This window comes from Peromyscus maniculatus, chromosome 8, assembly GCF_049852395.1.
Source record: "Peromyscus maniculatus bairdii isolate BWxNUB_F1_BW_parent chromosome 8, HU_Pman_BW_mat_3.1, whole genome shotgun sequence".
Taxonomy (NCBI): Eukaryota; Metazoa; Chordata; class Mammalia; order Rodentia; family Cricetidae; genus Peromyscus; species Peromyscus maniculatus.
Window position 1 is genome coordinate 79,832,531 of NC_134859.1, and position 17,145 is coordinate 79,849,675.

The window sequence follows — 17,145 nt, forward strand, 5'->3', positions numbered from 1 at the left end:
TCTAAGTTCATGGTTACCCTGTATATTTTCTTCTTACTCCCCACCTCTTTATGAAAAAGCAATGTTTTGTAAGTCAGTCATACAAGGAGCTGCATCTTCTCTGTTCCACATATTTAGAGCCTAGACTTTTTGAGGGCCATAGAGTTCTAAGAAGACCCAGCCAAAAGCCATAGATTAGAGTAATCTGGTAGACAGAGATTCGGAGGACCAGTCTTTTCCCATAATTATTTCACCTATTTTGTTTAAGAACTCTGAGTACACTCCTGTGGCCAGTACCTTGCTAAAAGGATCTGATCAAATGCCCTCCCCTTGTCTATACTATTCAAAGGAACCTTCAGAGGCTGCCTTAAGTAAAAACATTAGCTCTTTACTCGGGTCTCACACAGTAACTCAAAGCAAGATTAAGGCTTGGTATCTCTGCTTTCATTTTGTGTCTGTTTGTCCTTCAGAGATATATGGAAAAGGACAATGGGATCAAGGGCATGGAAGCTGTTGTTGCTTTTCCCAGGTAGGTGATTGTAAAAGTGTGAACCTTTCTGTTATTCTCTTAGAGTTTCTGCCATTTGGAAACAAACTTCCTCTGAAGTAAGAGTAATACAAGCAAGGACTGAACACCCATGAAATACATCTTAACAAGAAACAAAGGAGCCAATGCTACACAAATCTGTCCAGAAAACAGAATATAAAACACTTTGTAACTTCTATAATAAGGACAGAATTCCTCTGATCTCTATGTGGAAAGCATTATTAGATTAATTTCTTTCTCAAAGAGTCGCCTAGTCATTGAAGTGAGCCTGACCTTCCCTACTTCTACCGCACCTCCCCCCAACACACAAACAAGCACACACTGCTCAGAAAGATTCGCTACCTTGAACTCGTGTGTGAATTTCCACCCAAATAAATTCAGCAACCAATAAAAAGGCCAAGAGCAACAGCAATAGTGACAGTAGCAATAAAACCTGTTAATCTTCAACTTACGAGGGCAAGAGACTATATGGACATCATAAACCTCTTGCAGCTACAGACCACAGGTCAGCAGCACTGAATCGCTCTCCAGCCAGCTATAAAGGACACTCCTTCACGTTCTCCCCTGAGAAGACACCATGCTCACAGACCATTCCCTGTAAGCTTCCTGTCAAGTGCACAGAGGCCCATCAGTCCTCCAGCACCTGTTTCATCACACATTTGTAGGAACAATTCCAATTCCAATTCCTTATGAATAAATTAAATGATGAATCGATTATTGATTATTCTCTCCCCAAATCTGGAAATCTCAAAGCACTCTAAATACATAGCATTTTAATGTTTGGGGTTCCAATAGACAGCAGTTCTTCCAACAGCTTGTCTGTTAGAGGTATCTGTAGGAAATTATGAAAGATGGCCTTTTTCTTTTGCTCATTTGACTGTCTTCAAAAGAATTCTACTAAAGCTGGGTAATAACCTATTCAAGCCGCAAGAGGGAAGCTTACCAGGCCTTTGTCTTATATTCAGATCTTTGGCAATCCCAATCCCCATTTTCTGATTTAGATGGGTGCTTTGCAGTCTGTGGCTCAAACTATTCTGGTCTTTCTGAAAGTCTATCAGTAACCTTTCTGATTTTCTTTTACTCAGTATGCCTCATTCATAATGCTAGTGACCAGAAGTACTGAAGATTTCAGGTTCCTTTTTAAATTAGGAATAGTTTTGCATGCATAATAAAGTATCTTGAGTAGAACATCTAATTCTAAACACAAAAGTTTTGTAGTATGTGAAATGTCCATATCATGCATTCATAAACAAGTATCCTGGAAGTAATAGGAATACTTCACCCATACTTTATTCAATTTGTTCTCAGACTGAGCTCTGGAAGGTGAGGTCCTGTCTGGATTTCTCGACATGTAGCACAATGTCAACCTCCAAGTAATTTCAGATTTTACAAAAAATTTGGATTTCAGGGGTTTTTTTGGGGGGAGGGGTGTTAGTGGGACTGAGCATACCTTTGTTTGTTCCTTTGTGTTTGGTTTCTTTTCTGTTGCTATTCATTTGTTTCCATTTGGCATGTGGTTCATTTTTAACCACATATCAGTGTTCAGTCATGCCCTCTGCCATCACTGCATAAGGCTTTTCTCACTTTTATTCAGGTCATAAACACCACATCCTCTAAGTCCTGTCCTCCACAGCTGCAGAATATGAACTTCTGCACTCAGGAGCCAGGTTGGATTTAACCTTTAGCTCAAGGACATGTCTCCCATGGTCCCTAACGTCAAGCCTACCAAGACCCATATGAGACCAGCAATGATGACTTACAGTTAGCCCATGAATGTTGAAGTTCTCCAGAATTTCTCTTCATTTCAGTCCAACAGATCGTAGTCCAAGATCATAGGCATGAATAACTTGTACGTTGGTTGTGTTCCTGGATTCTGCATCAAGGAGTGGTTGAAAGGGTGATGGCGTAATAGTGCCCTCTAGTGGCAAACAAACTGTGTCCCTTGGGCTGGGATGTACATTCAGAGACCTTTTATTTCTTTCCTTTTTTTTTTCTGTTTATCTATATTCATTTTCTCATTAAGGATATTCATTATTTGATGTAAAGAGATTTGCTGTAACATTTCCATATGTGCACATAACTTTGATCATATTCATCCCTGGATTGTCTTTCTGTTTTCTTCTCCTCCACCCCTTTTCCATTCCATTTTCTTAAAAAAATAAATACCCACCACTTTTGTTTTTTGTGGTCTTTTCTTCTTCTTTTGATGGGAAATGTACATGATACCTCTTTTCTTGTGACTGGCTTGTTTCTCTTAACATGATTCTCTCTATTTTCATGCGTATTTCCCCAAATATCATGGCTTCTTCTTTATGTCTGAATAAAATTCCACTCTACACGTCTCTCATTTTATTTATTCATTTATTGCAAGCACCAAGCTGCACATAATTTGACTGTTTTGAATAATACCGCAGTAAATGCAAGTGTCTCCATAGTGAGTTCACTTTGGTTCTTTTGGTATATTTCCAATGAACACTAGAGAGCTGAATCATAGAAGTATTTTTTTTATTTTCCTTTCAGAAAATTCTAAATTTCCACCATGAATAGACTAATTCACATCTCACTAGCCATGAGTAAGGACCACACCCTTGTCAATATTTCTTGTTTTTTGTTTTTTTCAGGATCACCAGAGTGGGGAGAGGTGGAATCTCAATGTTGCTTTGATTTGTATTTTGCAAGTGGCTAACATTCTTAAAAGTTTTAGAGTATTTATTGGCCACGTGAATTTTTCTTTAATTGAAAAATGTCTGTTCAGTTTATTTGCCCATGTGTTCCCTGGAAGATTTAATCTTCCATGTTTAGTATATGGACTCTTTATATATTCTGAATATTAATCCTCATCCTGTCACTTCTTTTCTCATTATACAACCATTTTTTTTCACTTTTCTGATTGTTTATTTTGCTCTGTGGAAGCTTTGTAAAAGGCAAAACATTGATATGATCTGAAGAGAGACCGGAGTGTAATACACAAGCCTTGTAATTTTATGTAATTTTATTTACCAGTGCTTGTTTTTATTACTGGAGCTAATGGAATGTTATTCAGAAAGTCGTTTTCTTCCTTTCTTTTTAAAAAGCTTTTTCTTTTTTTATTGAAAATAGATTCTTTTCTCATACAATATATCTTGATTATAGTTTCTGCTCCTACTATTTGCCCAGTTTCTCCCCATCTCCCCTCCCATCCAGATACAGTCCCTTTGTGTCTCATGAGAAAAAAAAAACCTTCTAAGAGATAACAACAAAACATGGCAAAATAAAATATAATAAGATAAATCAAAAGCCATCACATTGAGGCTGGGCAAGGCAACCCAACAGAAGGGCAAAAACCCCAAGAGCAGACAAAAGAATGAGAGACCCATTCACTCTTACATTCAGGAGTCCCATGAAAATACTAAACTGAAAGCTGTAATATATACACAAAGGACCTGGTGAAGAGACATGCTGGCCCTGTGCTTGTTGCTTCAGTGCTTGTGAGTTCAGATCAGCTTCACCCAGTTAATTTAAGGAGACTTTTCTCCTTCTGTCCTCCATCCCCTCTGGCTCTTTTACCTCCCCTTCTGCAGGGTTCCCTGAGCTCTGAGGGAAGAATTTGATGGAGACATTTATAGACCTTTTCTCTGCATGTATGACTGTGTACCACATATGCACAATTCCTGTGGAGGCCAAAAGATAACATCAGATCCTCTGGAACTGGAGTTTCACAGCCACCAGTATGGAAACCAAACCCAGGTACTCTTGAAGAAGTAGTAAATGCTCTTAACCACTGGGTCGTCTCTCCAGCCCCAGAAAGACATTTTCTATGCCTACAGTTTGAAGTGTGTCCTCTATGTTTTCCCATGGTAGTTTAAAATTTTCAACTTATATTAAGGCCTTTGATCCCTTTTGAGTTTATTTTTATGCAAGGTAAAAGGTGGGGATAAAGATTGTCTTCTACATTTGACACCCAGTACCATTTGGTACTGTAGCTGTTTTTGCCAATGTATATTTTTGCCACCTTTGTTTGTATTTGAATGGGCTTATTGCTTTTACTTCTGGATGTTCTCATCTATTCCATTATTCTGTTTGTCTATTTTTGTGAGCAACCCAATTTTGCATTGTCACTATGGCTCTGTAGAATAGTTAGAAGCCAAATGTAGGGTCACCTCCAATTGGGCTCTTCTTTCTTACTTGTTCTATCTTCTCTTTTGTGTTTCAATATGAATGTTACAAAGTTTTCTGTTTCTATGAACAATGTCACTGGAATTTTATGGGAACTATATTGAATCTTAGATCACTTTTTAAAAACGTTACCACTTTAAAAGTACTTAACTAATCCAAGACCTTGAGAAGTCATCCAATCTCTAGCATCATCTAGAATTTCTTCTTTTGCTGCCTTATTAGTTTTTATTACAGAAACTTTTAACATTTTTGATTAAATTTATGTTTAGATATTTTGAATAAAGGGAATGAAATTGTTTTCTGACTGCGTTTTAAGAGAGTTTGTTGTTTATAAAAAAAGATACTCATTTTTTAAAATATTGTTTTTACTATCTTGTTATTTGCTGAAAATATTTATCGAATCTAAAAGTCCTTAGGTTGAGTCTTCCAGGGCTCTTAGAGAATCATATAATCTGCAAACAAGGAAAGAAATAAGAACTTAAAAGGACCCAAACAGGAATGATCCCCTTTTCCTTTCCTGAAAACAAGAAACTGCAGTAATCTGATGCCTGAAGCCTGTCAAGGGCATGTGCTCCCTTAATGAGCCAAATATTGGTGCCTTTCAGAACTCATCAAATCTTTGTTTCCTCTGCAAAGCACCCTGGCTGTCTTTTATTAAACAGCTTTATTGAGATAAATTTATATATATAAATTTCTCTTATCTTATCTAAGCAAGTCAGTATTTTCAGTATATTTACAAAGGTCTATAACCATCATCACAATCTTCCTTAAGAGAAGTTTCTTCACCTAAAAAAGGAAATTTTATTCCTTTGTGCCATGTTCAGTTCCATACCCAACCCCAGTCCTCAGCACCCACCTACCTACTACTCTGAAGACTTTTTTCCCCAGATCTTTCATGTCAATGGAACCATGGAAAGTATGACCTTGCATCCCTGACATCTTTCACTTGGCTTGATGCTTTGGTGCACATATCTTGCAACATGTATCACTACCTCACTTTCTCCCCACCTGGGAGGAAGCTTCTTGATCCTTTTTGTTAGATTTAAAAAAAAAAATAAAATATTTTAATTGTATGTATTAATGTTTCTTGTACACACTTATAGTATATTTTGTTATTCCACATCCTCTATGACCCTCTCTTGCCACTTTGCCACGACAAAACAATTTATCTTCCTGACTATCCCCCTCATACACTTTCGTGCCCTTTCCTTTTCTTCTTGAACCCCAATGAGTTTCATTACAATTGCTCACATGGCTTTGACTAGGCATTATTTACAGGAACATAAGAAACTAGTTCCATTTCTGTTGCTGTTTATAAAATAACCTGACAAAAGTATTTAAAGGAGTAAGGGTGGGGCTAGAGAGAGAAGGCTAGGTGGTTAAGAGCAATGGCTGCTCTCCCAGAGGTCCTGAGTTCAGTTCCTAGCAACCATATAGTAGCTCACAACCATCTATAATGGGATCCAGTGCCCTCCTCTGGCAAGCAGAGGAACATGCAGACAGAGCACTCATATATGTAAATAAATAAATAAATAAATAAATAAATAAATAAATAAATAAATAAATAAAAAATAATTTTTTTAAAAGAGAGAATGGGCTCATTAAAGGGAAAAGAAGGTAGGGAGTCATGGCAACTAGTCACTTCCTATCCAAGAGCCTTGACATGCAGATTTGATGCTCAGCTTGGTTTCTCTACTCCTATATAGTCTAGGACCCCAAAACTAGGGAATGGTGCTACCCACTTGCAGGTCTTAGCATCCCCATATAAATGAAGACAATCAAGACCATCCCCTGAAGACAAGCAGGCCAACCTGACCTGTGTAATTCCTCATTATAACTTTCTTCTGAGGGTATTTTAGCTTGTGTCAAGTTAAAATTAAATCTAACCAGCACAGCAATTTATCCTTAACTCTATCACTGAAGAAAATGTGTTTCTCTCCCCTGCCAATCACTCACTGCCTACCAATTTTTAGTGGAGCTTCATGAGTTCCTCCCTGCTAGCAACTGTTCATTCCTACCTTTGTATGCTCAGACAGCATTGAATGCATACACCACTCCATCTTGGTCACTCCGCTCCCTGATACTCTTTCTTCGTAACAATATTGATGAGCAGAGTTCTCAGTACTGTCCCCATCCATTTTCAGAATTTTTGATTCTGAAAAATTCTAAGACTAAATGTGTGGAGACTTGTATACATGAGTGCTGTTCTTCTGTGAGAAAGTGATGTGTGAAGTAAGGCTTTCTGGGCCAAGCTTTGTGAGGTTGTGATGCTATTTGGCCTCTGAGGCATCTCTGTTAACTAGACATAGTTGAAAGGCAGTACCTCCAGGGCCCGAGACTTAAGAATGCAGACTATGAGCACCACTCTTAGGCCAGCACTAGTAGATAGTTGAGATTTCTGATGTAGAGTTCTTACACCTTGTCTGTGTATACGCACAGTATTCCACCTAGAAAAGATGGCAGCCTTTCTAAGAATACCCTTCCAATCAATCTACTTGTAATATAAAATTTAGAAGCTTAAATATGCTACATATGATCATATTTTATTAGAAAATACTGAAGGCTTAAAACAAGGTAATGGTCCTTTCCTGCTATAGATATAGCCTCAGCTAAAACCTAAAGATAAAATGCTGAGTATCTCTATATTTTTTTCTAATACTGAGAGTTTATAATGTTAAATAAGTAAAGTGGGCTCAAAGGGAAAAAAGTTTGAGTGATTTGTGGCATTAAAAACAGAAAACTGTCCCTCCTAAACAAGGTTGTGTGTAGCTGGAGAAGTTCTCTCCAGCTCCCTCTAAGTCCCGCCAGTCCCGGAGTCCACTTATAAAATAAACACACAGACTCTTACATTATTTAAACTGCTTGACCATTAACTCAGGCTTATCATTGTCTAGCTCTTACTCTTATATTTAGCCCATTTCTATTAATCTTTACTATGCCACGTGGCTCGTGGCTTGCCGGCACTTTACATCTTCCTTGTCCTGGTGGCGGCTCCAGGCGGTCCCCCTCTCTGCCTTCCTGTTCCCTCAATTCTCCTCTCTGTTAGTCCTGCCTATACTTCCTGTCTGGCTACCAGCCAATCAGTGTTTATTTATACAGAGAGATATCCACAGCAATTGTGTACAGAAGCAACAGTCATCACAAAACCAGCTAAAGATCCACAGGAGTTATGTCATGTGATGTTCTTGACATATCTAACAGTCAGTTCAGTTGCCTTCTCAGAAAAGTGTGGAGAAAAGGTCTGTCTCTGTCATTTTGTTAGAATTGATGAGAGGGAAGATTGATGGGTATGGTTTTAGGTTGTCAGGAGACAGAAATGTGAGACATCAGCTTTTATTCTTAAGTCAAACAAGACTGGGATAGATGCCAGTGCTAACCCCTCACTGTATCCCAATGAATAACTTGGGAACAATAATGGAAAACTACAGGGTAACACAAATGGTTGGGATTTTGCTTAGACTAATACTCTAATAGCAATCAAAAGATAGTCCCCAGCATGTATCCCTTCCTTTAGTGTTGTTGAGAAGTAGTGGGCCCTCTTCAGAAGGTTGAGAGCTGATGAATAGCCAAGTTGGCCTCAATACTATATAACTTTTCAAAAACATTTGTGACACCCCCCCCCTCCAAATTGAGGCACATGGTGAGCAAGCCTAAAAATGGCAACGGCTCTAAAATAGACTCTAAAAAAATGATGGGAAGCAGAGTAGCTGCAAACATAATGAAATACCGCAGGAGCAATGAGATTCTACCATGATTCAGTTTTGCAAGGTTTCCCCAAAATCTTACAGTCACTTTTACCTCTATAAACAAACACCACAAGAGAGAAGGTCAGCCTGCATTGATAAGTGACTCACTCAGGCTCATTTCTAATCTAATTTAATTAAATAAAAAATAATGCCAAACTTATTTTCAAAGTCATAAGTTTTAAGGTACCATTGTCTTGTCTTACTATCATTTTGAAAGAATTAATTTAAATGAGGCATGGTATCTTATGTCTGAAATACATCATTCAGGAGCCTGAAACTGGAGGATTACCTCTATTTCAAGGGCCAGTCTCAGTTAAATATTGAGTTTAATCAAGTGTGGGCTATAGAATGAGACCATCTAAAAAACAACGACAACAATAATAACTTAAATATTATTAGTAGCACATTTTTACAGCATGGAAAATGGAGATTCAGAGGGAGAAAAGTGACTTGTCCAGATTAATTCAGATAGAAATAGTCAAACTCCTTGAGTTCAAGTGTTTTGACTCTGCAATTGCTGCCATTTCATAATTGTAAATGCTTTCACTGACATAGACTATCTGATATATTGACCTCATAGTGTATGTTCAGTAAACGCTTGCTTTCTTGATCTCATTGGTGAATCCTCCTTTCCTCCTTCACATAGATGCTGCACTTAATGTTCTTTATACACAAATGAATCCAATGTTCAAAAATGGAATTGCAATCCACAACCATTGAAAGCAATTCCTTATAATTATTCTAAAGACTTAACATTATTATATCCTAGTTAAATTCTGAAATAGAATAGCATTCTGAAATTGAAGAATAACCTATCTTTCAAAAGCCAGGATGTAGATACAGTATTCAATGATATGTTGGAAAATCTTCCCAGGAAACTATCTTTGTAAGTGATAAAACATCTTAACTCCAGAGTCATAGGAAGGTGAAAGGAAGTCTTCAGTGTCTGGAAGACTGTTTACTGAATATGGCCATCTGTTGTTTCTCTCATCCTTAGCAATGTATTCATTCTGAAAATTGGTATACATGACATGTGTTTCTTGCTTTTTTAATTTTTGAATTTTTGTTTATTCCTTGGAAATTCTATATTTAAATACAATGTATTTAGATTGTATCAACCCCAGGACCTTCCCTAACTCCTTCCACACATACACCCCCACAACATCATTCTTCCAACTTCATTTTTCTACTCCTCCTGATCCTCTTTCTTTTCTTTCCTCTTCTTTATATAAAACATGGAATCTAATTAGTGCTCTATGAGCATGGGTGTAGTGTACATCCACTAGAACATTAACACCCACACTATTGAAGAAACTGACTCTCCTCCCCCAGTAGCAATCAAATGCCAGTCACTCCTCAGGTGCTGTGGAGCCTTGGGAACCAATTCACTCTTCATGCTGGAATGTTGATTGGCTTGATCTTGTATAGATCTTGTGCTGGCAACCATAGCTACTGTGCAAATAAAATATTTTTAAAGTTAAAACTTATTTCTTTATTGCTTTATATTTCAATTTCTTAAATAAGGGTACAAAGCAAAATGATCCAAAGAGACAATCAAATCTCCAAATTCCAAAATACTGCATTTGTAGGAAAATAATATGCATGCCCAGATGAAATACTGATATGCTCAGTGTGTGTCTCTAGCAATTCAGCCTAACAATAGAGCTTCAATGGAAGAATGACAGCTCCCACCAGCCAGGACTCCTGTAGACCTGAGTTATCCACTGATCTCTTTGATGTGTAGCCTGAGCAGCTAGTTGCATCAATTTAGTCCCAGGCAATCTAGCATACATCAAAGTTGCATGGGACTGAGTGGTACTAGAAAGCCACTTTAATAAACTATAAGGAGAAATATTGACTACTGGTTGTCCACTATCCACAGTGACCAATCAGTGTACTTCCTTCCCTCTGGAGAAATGTACTTGGAAAACCATCTGCACCATAGGTAGCTGCTAGAGAATTTTATCATAAATTGATGGCTAGCCAGTCTCTGCTGAAGGGTTTTATAAGACAGGTGATATTAAAGAAAAAGAATCTAATGAACTATGTAAACATTCTACTCTAGATTTTTCTGTGACCAAACCATAAGAAAGTAAAGTGTTTGGACTACATTAGCACAGTGAACCCATACCTCATCTTAGAGGATGTGATCTCTTGACACTCAGATTCCCATATTTACATTAAATAAATACAAGTTTGTATCAAATAGTCCTGTGAACTAGTTATAGAAGAATATATGAAGGAGGAAATAAAATCTTTTCTCTACAAGTAACTCCTCATATTTTGTTGCATCAAATTGCATAACACATATTATTAGTTTTTACTGGGTGTTGGTCATTCTTTTGAAATTATTAAGTTAAATAAGACATGATCTCTACCCTGTGGAATCTCACAGTCCACAATAAAGTCACATGCTTGAAACTGTTAAAATTAGTGGCAATGGAGGCATGAAAAAGAGTGAAGCCATCAGTTCAGACTGCACTGAGACAAATGTCTAGGGAATGTTGGACAAAGAAAATCACAAATAAACTGGGACTCCATGAGTAAACACAAATATATGGGAATTCCAGGCAGATAAAAGAAAAAAATACATGAACAATGGAAAGAATAATTATATACAAAAGTAGGGTACATATATAACCAGTACAATAGCTTGAGATAAAGAACACATTAGCTCACAAATGTAAAATGTCTGAGGTAGTATGTAATGGTCTCTGCTCAATTCAAGTGTGGCTTGATTTCTGCCATTGGCACTGTGTGAAGTTTCTGGCTCTTTTTATTGAACCCCTCTACACTGCCTCATTTCTGGGTAGGCTGTCCATATGACCAGGAAAGAACCAACCAGCAATTTCAGGCCAATCCTTTTGCAGCCTGTGATTTTACAGGATATTAATACCCGTCTTTCTCAATAAACTTCTGAAAACATACAAGAAAAGAGTGTAGTTCTACCTTTACCTTATATGCAATAAAATTGTGATGTCTGTGTCAGCTCCTTGCACTTAGCATTTTTACATTCAGGGAAGTCATAAAGCACTTGAATTTCTTTGTATGGCTCATTTCATTTCACATAATGATCTCCAGTTTTGTGTATGCTTCTAAAAATAAGAGTATTGCATGAATGATTAGTAGTCTGTGATGCTCATGTGTGTGTGTGCGCACACACACACACACACACACACACACACACACACACACATACCATATTTTCTTAATCCCCATTGATCAATGGGAATAAGTTATTTCCATTTCTGAGTTATTGCTAGTAGTACTTTAACAAATATGGCATTGCAAATTCAAACTGTGACAATAGACATCTCTCATAAGAAGATATAAAAATGCCTAACAGATATATGAAAATATTTTTCCCATCACTATTCACCTGAGAAATGTAGATGATGGCCACAGTATTCACCTGAGAAATGTAGATGATGGCCACAGTGAGGCACTGTTTCCTGCCATTGAGAATGGCCATTATCAAAAAGTCTAAACATAATAAGATCCACACTAGTTTAATGTGAGCTTTTACTTATTTATCATGACCTCCTCTTCTTTAATTATTATGTTTCATACAAACATGAAATCTATGGAGTCCATTTAGTATTGATTGCATGGACATGTTTAGGGTTGACCATTTCACATTAGACAACCTATCAGGGAGCTTCTTCTAGGGAAATCCCTCTCTCAGATGCTGCTGATTGGCTGTACCTTTGTCTAGGTATGGGATCATTGTGAATTTTCCTCTATATACACTAGGATGTCAACCGGAGTTGTCATTATGCAGAATTTGTTCAGACAATCATACTGTTAATATTTTATGGTTGAAGCTGCTCTGTCATGTCTAGAAGATATTAGCAGCAGGCATGCTAGTACTTTGGCTCTTAAAAATCTTTCCACCCCCTTCCCACAATTGTCCCTGAGCTTTCCACAATTGTCATAAAGACCTGTGTTGTAGATGACATTGGGTACCCATGCTCTCTGCATTTCAACTAGTAGTGGATCTCTGTGGTAGTTCTGAATAGGACCCAATTCACACATGGATTAATGTCAACAACTAACAAATGAATCTTCATAAAACTTAAAAGCTTCTCTACAGCAAAGGTTATAGTCAGTCTAGTAGAGGAAGACCAAAGTATAAGAGAGAATCTTCATGATTCTACACATACAATACAGGACTAGTATCTAGCATATATAATGAACTGAAGAAACAAAGAATCTAAAACACAAACAACTCAGTTAAAACTGGGCTATGGATCTGAACAAAGAATTCTTAGAAGAAGTAAAAATGGCTCGGACATATCGTTAAAAGTATTCAGCTTCTTTAGCAAATAGGGAAATGCAAATTGAGAGCCACATTCTTAATCCCCGTGCATATCGTGCATATACTTTTATATGGTAATTTATGTGAGCCTGTCTCCATGAAGGATGCTGTTAAATACCAGAGAAGTCTTTACTGAGTAAAGCTAAGCAGCAATGGCCCAGGAGTATGCTCCATGACTTCCTCAATGGCTTATGATCTTGATGAAAAAGTGATTTTTATCCAATGGGCACAACGTGATTAAAATTAAAACCAATTCCCTAAGGCCAACTGTGCCCACTTCCTTTAATTTTCATCTATTAGACACTGGCCCTCAACTCTGTGTACCTGGCATTGAGTTTTTAATACACTCCATAGGTGGAAAGAGCCATGTATTTTATATGTTCTCATGCTCTCTGCCAGAGGCAGAGAGTAGGTGCCCTTTTGTTCATGTAAACTCAGTATTTGTTCCATATAAGCAAAGCCAATTCTTTTTCCCACTAACTTGCTTGAATTACCTAATGTCAAAGTTCATCTAAGTTTCCCTTACTGTGGCTATCCTGAAAATTTTAGGACTGGAGCCCATTCACCTGTTGCAGGTTTAAATTTCTTTTGATTTGGGGAGGGGTACTGTGATTGCCTTGTATCTTTCTCATTTTCTTCCTGTTCTCTGTTAAAGATGTCTTTTCATTGTTTATCTTTTCCTTAATAAATCAGAACTATTTCATTTTAAGTGCTTCATGGTTCCACGGAACCAGCATTTATTTCCTTGTTCTGAGCACTTTCTCAGATAATCATTCTTTGTTTGCATTGTGCTCAGCTTCGAGGATCCAAGCAGAAATGCCAGTGAAAAGCAAAATACCAGGAATGAATCTATCAGAAATCAATTCCTCAATGCATAGAAATCTACCACAACCTTTTCTGAAATCAGATTGAGAAATCCTGGAGAGGAAATGAGTGCTGTGGCTTACTGGAGACATCCCTGAAAAGGAGAGGACAATAAACTTTGAACATTTTATCATTCCTTATGATTACCACATCATCATGTACGCATATCCCCAGAGTTCCTTAATAATTTTCAAAAGTCTAAAGCTATTCTGTGAAGAACGACCTGGAGCAGATGTTTCAGCTTTTCAGTGTGTGGAAATGTTTTCCAACAGAGGTCAGGATCAAGAAAATCTATTCAGAATTTACAAAGATCTCTGTATGAAAATAAGTGATTAATGATTTGGAGCTCAAAAAGCTTTGTCTCCCATCTGCAAGAAAGTGCAGAGCCATCGTATACAAGAACATTCAGTCATGCGTACTTCATTAGTAGCAAATATTAGTGGGAGTTCTGTGAGTGCGGGGTGAGGATAAAGCTGACTAACTGTAGGAAAAGAAAGCAAATATCCAGGGTGGGAAGGAAAATTAAAGTTTAATTATCAGACGTTTTCTTAGAGTTAATTTCCCTTGCCTTTGTTTCAGTGTGCGAGTTCTCCATGAGAGGGAAGATTTATGGGTATCTTATTTTAATTAGCAGTCTGGAGGTAAATGTTCTGTGGAAAGTTGAGTATACATCCCCACTTTGCAGGGTTGGACGGAGAACACATTTTGAAATATGTCACACAAGCTTATTAATGCCATATATTACATTTTACTTGCTTTTCTTCATAAAAACACTTAAATGAGGCCAGATGCAGGTTAAATATTAAGTTAACCAAGGTCTAATTTCATGACCCCTACCATTTCCATGAGCTTCCCAAGGCCTATAGGGACACAGGGTTTGGAGAAGTAGGCTGGACCTGACTTGGAAGCCTTCTCCCTGAGGATTATCTCTGATGATGGATAGGGAGTTGCGGAGTAGAGATCTAGAAATGACATGTAGTCACATGTATTTGTGAAAATTTTAAGTAAAATACATATGCTATGATCTTTCATTTTTTAATCACATCTGGCTTTCATTCACACTTTCATTTTTCGTAAATGCATAATGAGCATTTTTGGAGCTTACTTAGTAGGGAATTGATCTAGGCATTATATTTATTTTGCATTTAGCAAGATATAGTTATATGGCTTGGAGTCACTTCTTTTCATTTTGATGTTATTTCCAGAGCACTTCTGCTAGCATATAAAGAGCATCTAGAAGTTATCACATTGCCTGGAGTGAAGAATCCCCATGCCATGATGAGAAAACACAGGAACAGGGATGGTAGCACAGTCTGGGGTTCTATCTCAGACTTCACTGACAGAACTATGTGAGCACTGGGAAGCAAAACAAGTTCAAATTCTGTGGATCCAGAAGCACTATCTGGAAATGCCTTTCAAATATGCTATGTATACAATTGTAAGCAGAATTATTTTTTAATGACTTTGCCTGGACAAAACAGAATTTCCCTTGTCATAAATACTTGAGATAATATAGCTCATATCTTTATGGGCCTTCCACAAAAGAGACCTTATCATAACTCTAGGTATTTATAGGGAACAGACTTCAGCCAAAATATAAAACAGAGAGAGAGAATGGAGTAGATGTGAAGAAGTATGCCCTTTGAGTGTTTTAGGAATAGATGATCAGTATCTATTAAAAAAAACAACAACAACTACTTTTGATGTTCACAACATAGAACTTAATGACTCCAGGGTTTTCATGGGACATGTTTTAAAACATTGAACAATGAAGAGATGATTTATGAAAGAATATGTGGCCACAGTTGTAAAAACTAAAGGTTTGTAGTACTATACCTCCGGTTAATACATAAAATAGCTGACTTATTTTCCTGGATATGTTGGTATTTGTCCTGATTTTTATTCCTATTGCTGTGATGAAATACCCTGATGGAAGCAAATTAAGAATCAAAGAGATTATCTGGTTCACCATCCCAGGATATGGTCAGTCATTACATTGAAGCCAAGGTGGCAGGAAGTTGGAGCGGCTGATCACATCACATTCACAGAGATGGGTAGTTTCGAGTTTATAGTAACAAATATGAATTCTTTCCTAATGAATGAGCCATAAGTCCAATGTGATGGCTGTCGGTTATCCCAAGACATAAGTAGCACTATTGCATACTTGAGGATTTCATGCCATGTAGGTCATGCTGTGGTTTGTAGGCTTTGCAGCTGGGCAGGACAACTGATTGCTGTTCTTCCTTGGAAGCTTGCACAGCACCTTTAGACATCATCAGAGATAATCCTCAGAGAGGAGGCTTCCAAGTCAGGTCCAGCCAACTTATCCAAATCCTGTGTCCAAAGAATGTGGTGTTTTCAGAAATTCAAGTTTTGGGAGGCAACCAAAGGCAACAGCGGTAGCCTGCACTGCTTAGGGGTCTCTTAGACTCTTCTAACCAACAATTTGAAATGAAGTTTCCCATGCCCGGAATTGGGGTCTTCATTAGATGCCCTATGGCTCTTATGGGGTTAATCATCACCTCAAATAACATAGCTTTGTTAAATCAAATATTCCATGGATTTATTCTTTTTTATTAAGGACTTTTTTATTCATTTTACATACCAACCATAGATCCCCCTCTCTTCCCTCCTCCCACCCCTCCAACCTCCCTCCCCCAAACTACCCCCCATTCCCTCCTCCAACCAGGAATGGCCTCCCATGGGGAATCAGCAGAACCTGGTACATTCAGTAGAGGCAGGTCCAAGCCCCTCCCCCTGGATCAAAGCTGTGCAAGGTGTCCCAAATAGGCAATGGGCTCCAAAAAGCCAGCTCATGTACCGGGGATGGATCCTGATCCTACTGCCAGGGAGCCCCTTAAGCAGACCAAGCTGCACAACTGTCTCCCTTATTCAGAGGGCCTAGACCAGTCCCATGGAGGCTCCACAGCTGTTGGTCTAAAGTTCATGAGTTCCCACCAGTTTGATTTGATTGTCTCTGTAGGATTCCCCATCATGATCTTGATGCCCCTTGCTCATAAAATCCTCCTCTCTCTTCAAATGGACTCCTGGAGCTCAGCCTGGTGCTTGGCTGTGGATCTCTGCATCTGTTTCCATCAGTTACTGGATGAAGGCTGTATGATGACACCTAGCGTAGTCACCGATCTGATTACTGGGGTAAGCCAGTGCAGGCGCCCTCTCCACTATTGCTAGTAGTCTAAGCTTGGGTCCATCCTTGTGGATTCCTGGGAACTTCCCTAGCAACCAGTTTCTCTTTATCACCATGATTTCTCCCTCTATCATGGTATCTCTTTCACTGCTCTCCCACTACCACCCAGGCCCACAGCCAGGCCTGTGGTAATCCCACCCTAACATCTACTCCATCTAGAACCTACTGGAGCTCATGAAGGGACTGGTCCTGTGAGGGAATACTTGTGGGGATCTCTATGACTTGGGGTGGCCATGAGATAGCTCGGAGGAGTTCTAGGGAGGATCTAGTGATGATGGTGTACCAGAAAACAGAGGCCTTTAACCAGACCAATGACTCATGGCAATGA

General features: G+C 38.3%; 1 pseudogene; it reads left to right on the forward strand.

Annotated features, from left to right (window-relative positions):
- LOC102925783 (RE1-silencing transcription factor pseudogene) overlaps window positions 1-17,145 on the forward strand; it is a 54,837-nt pseudogene that overhangs the window by 928 nt on the left and 36,764 nt on the right.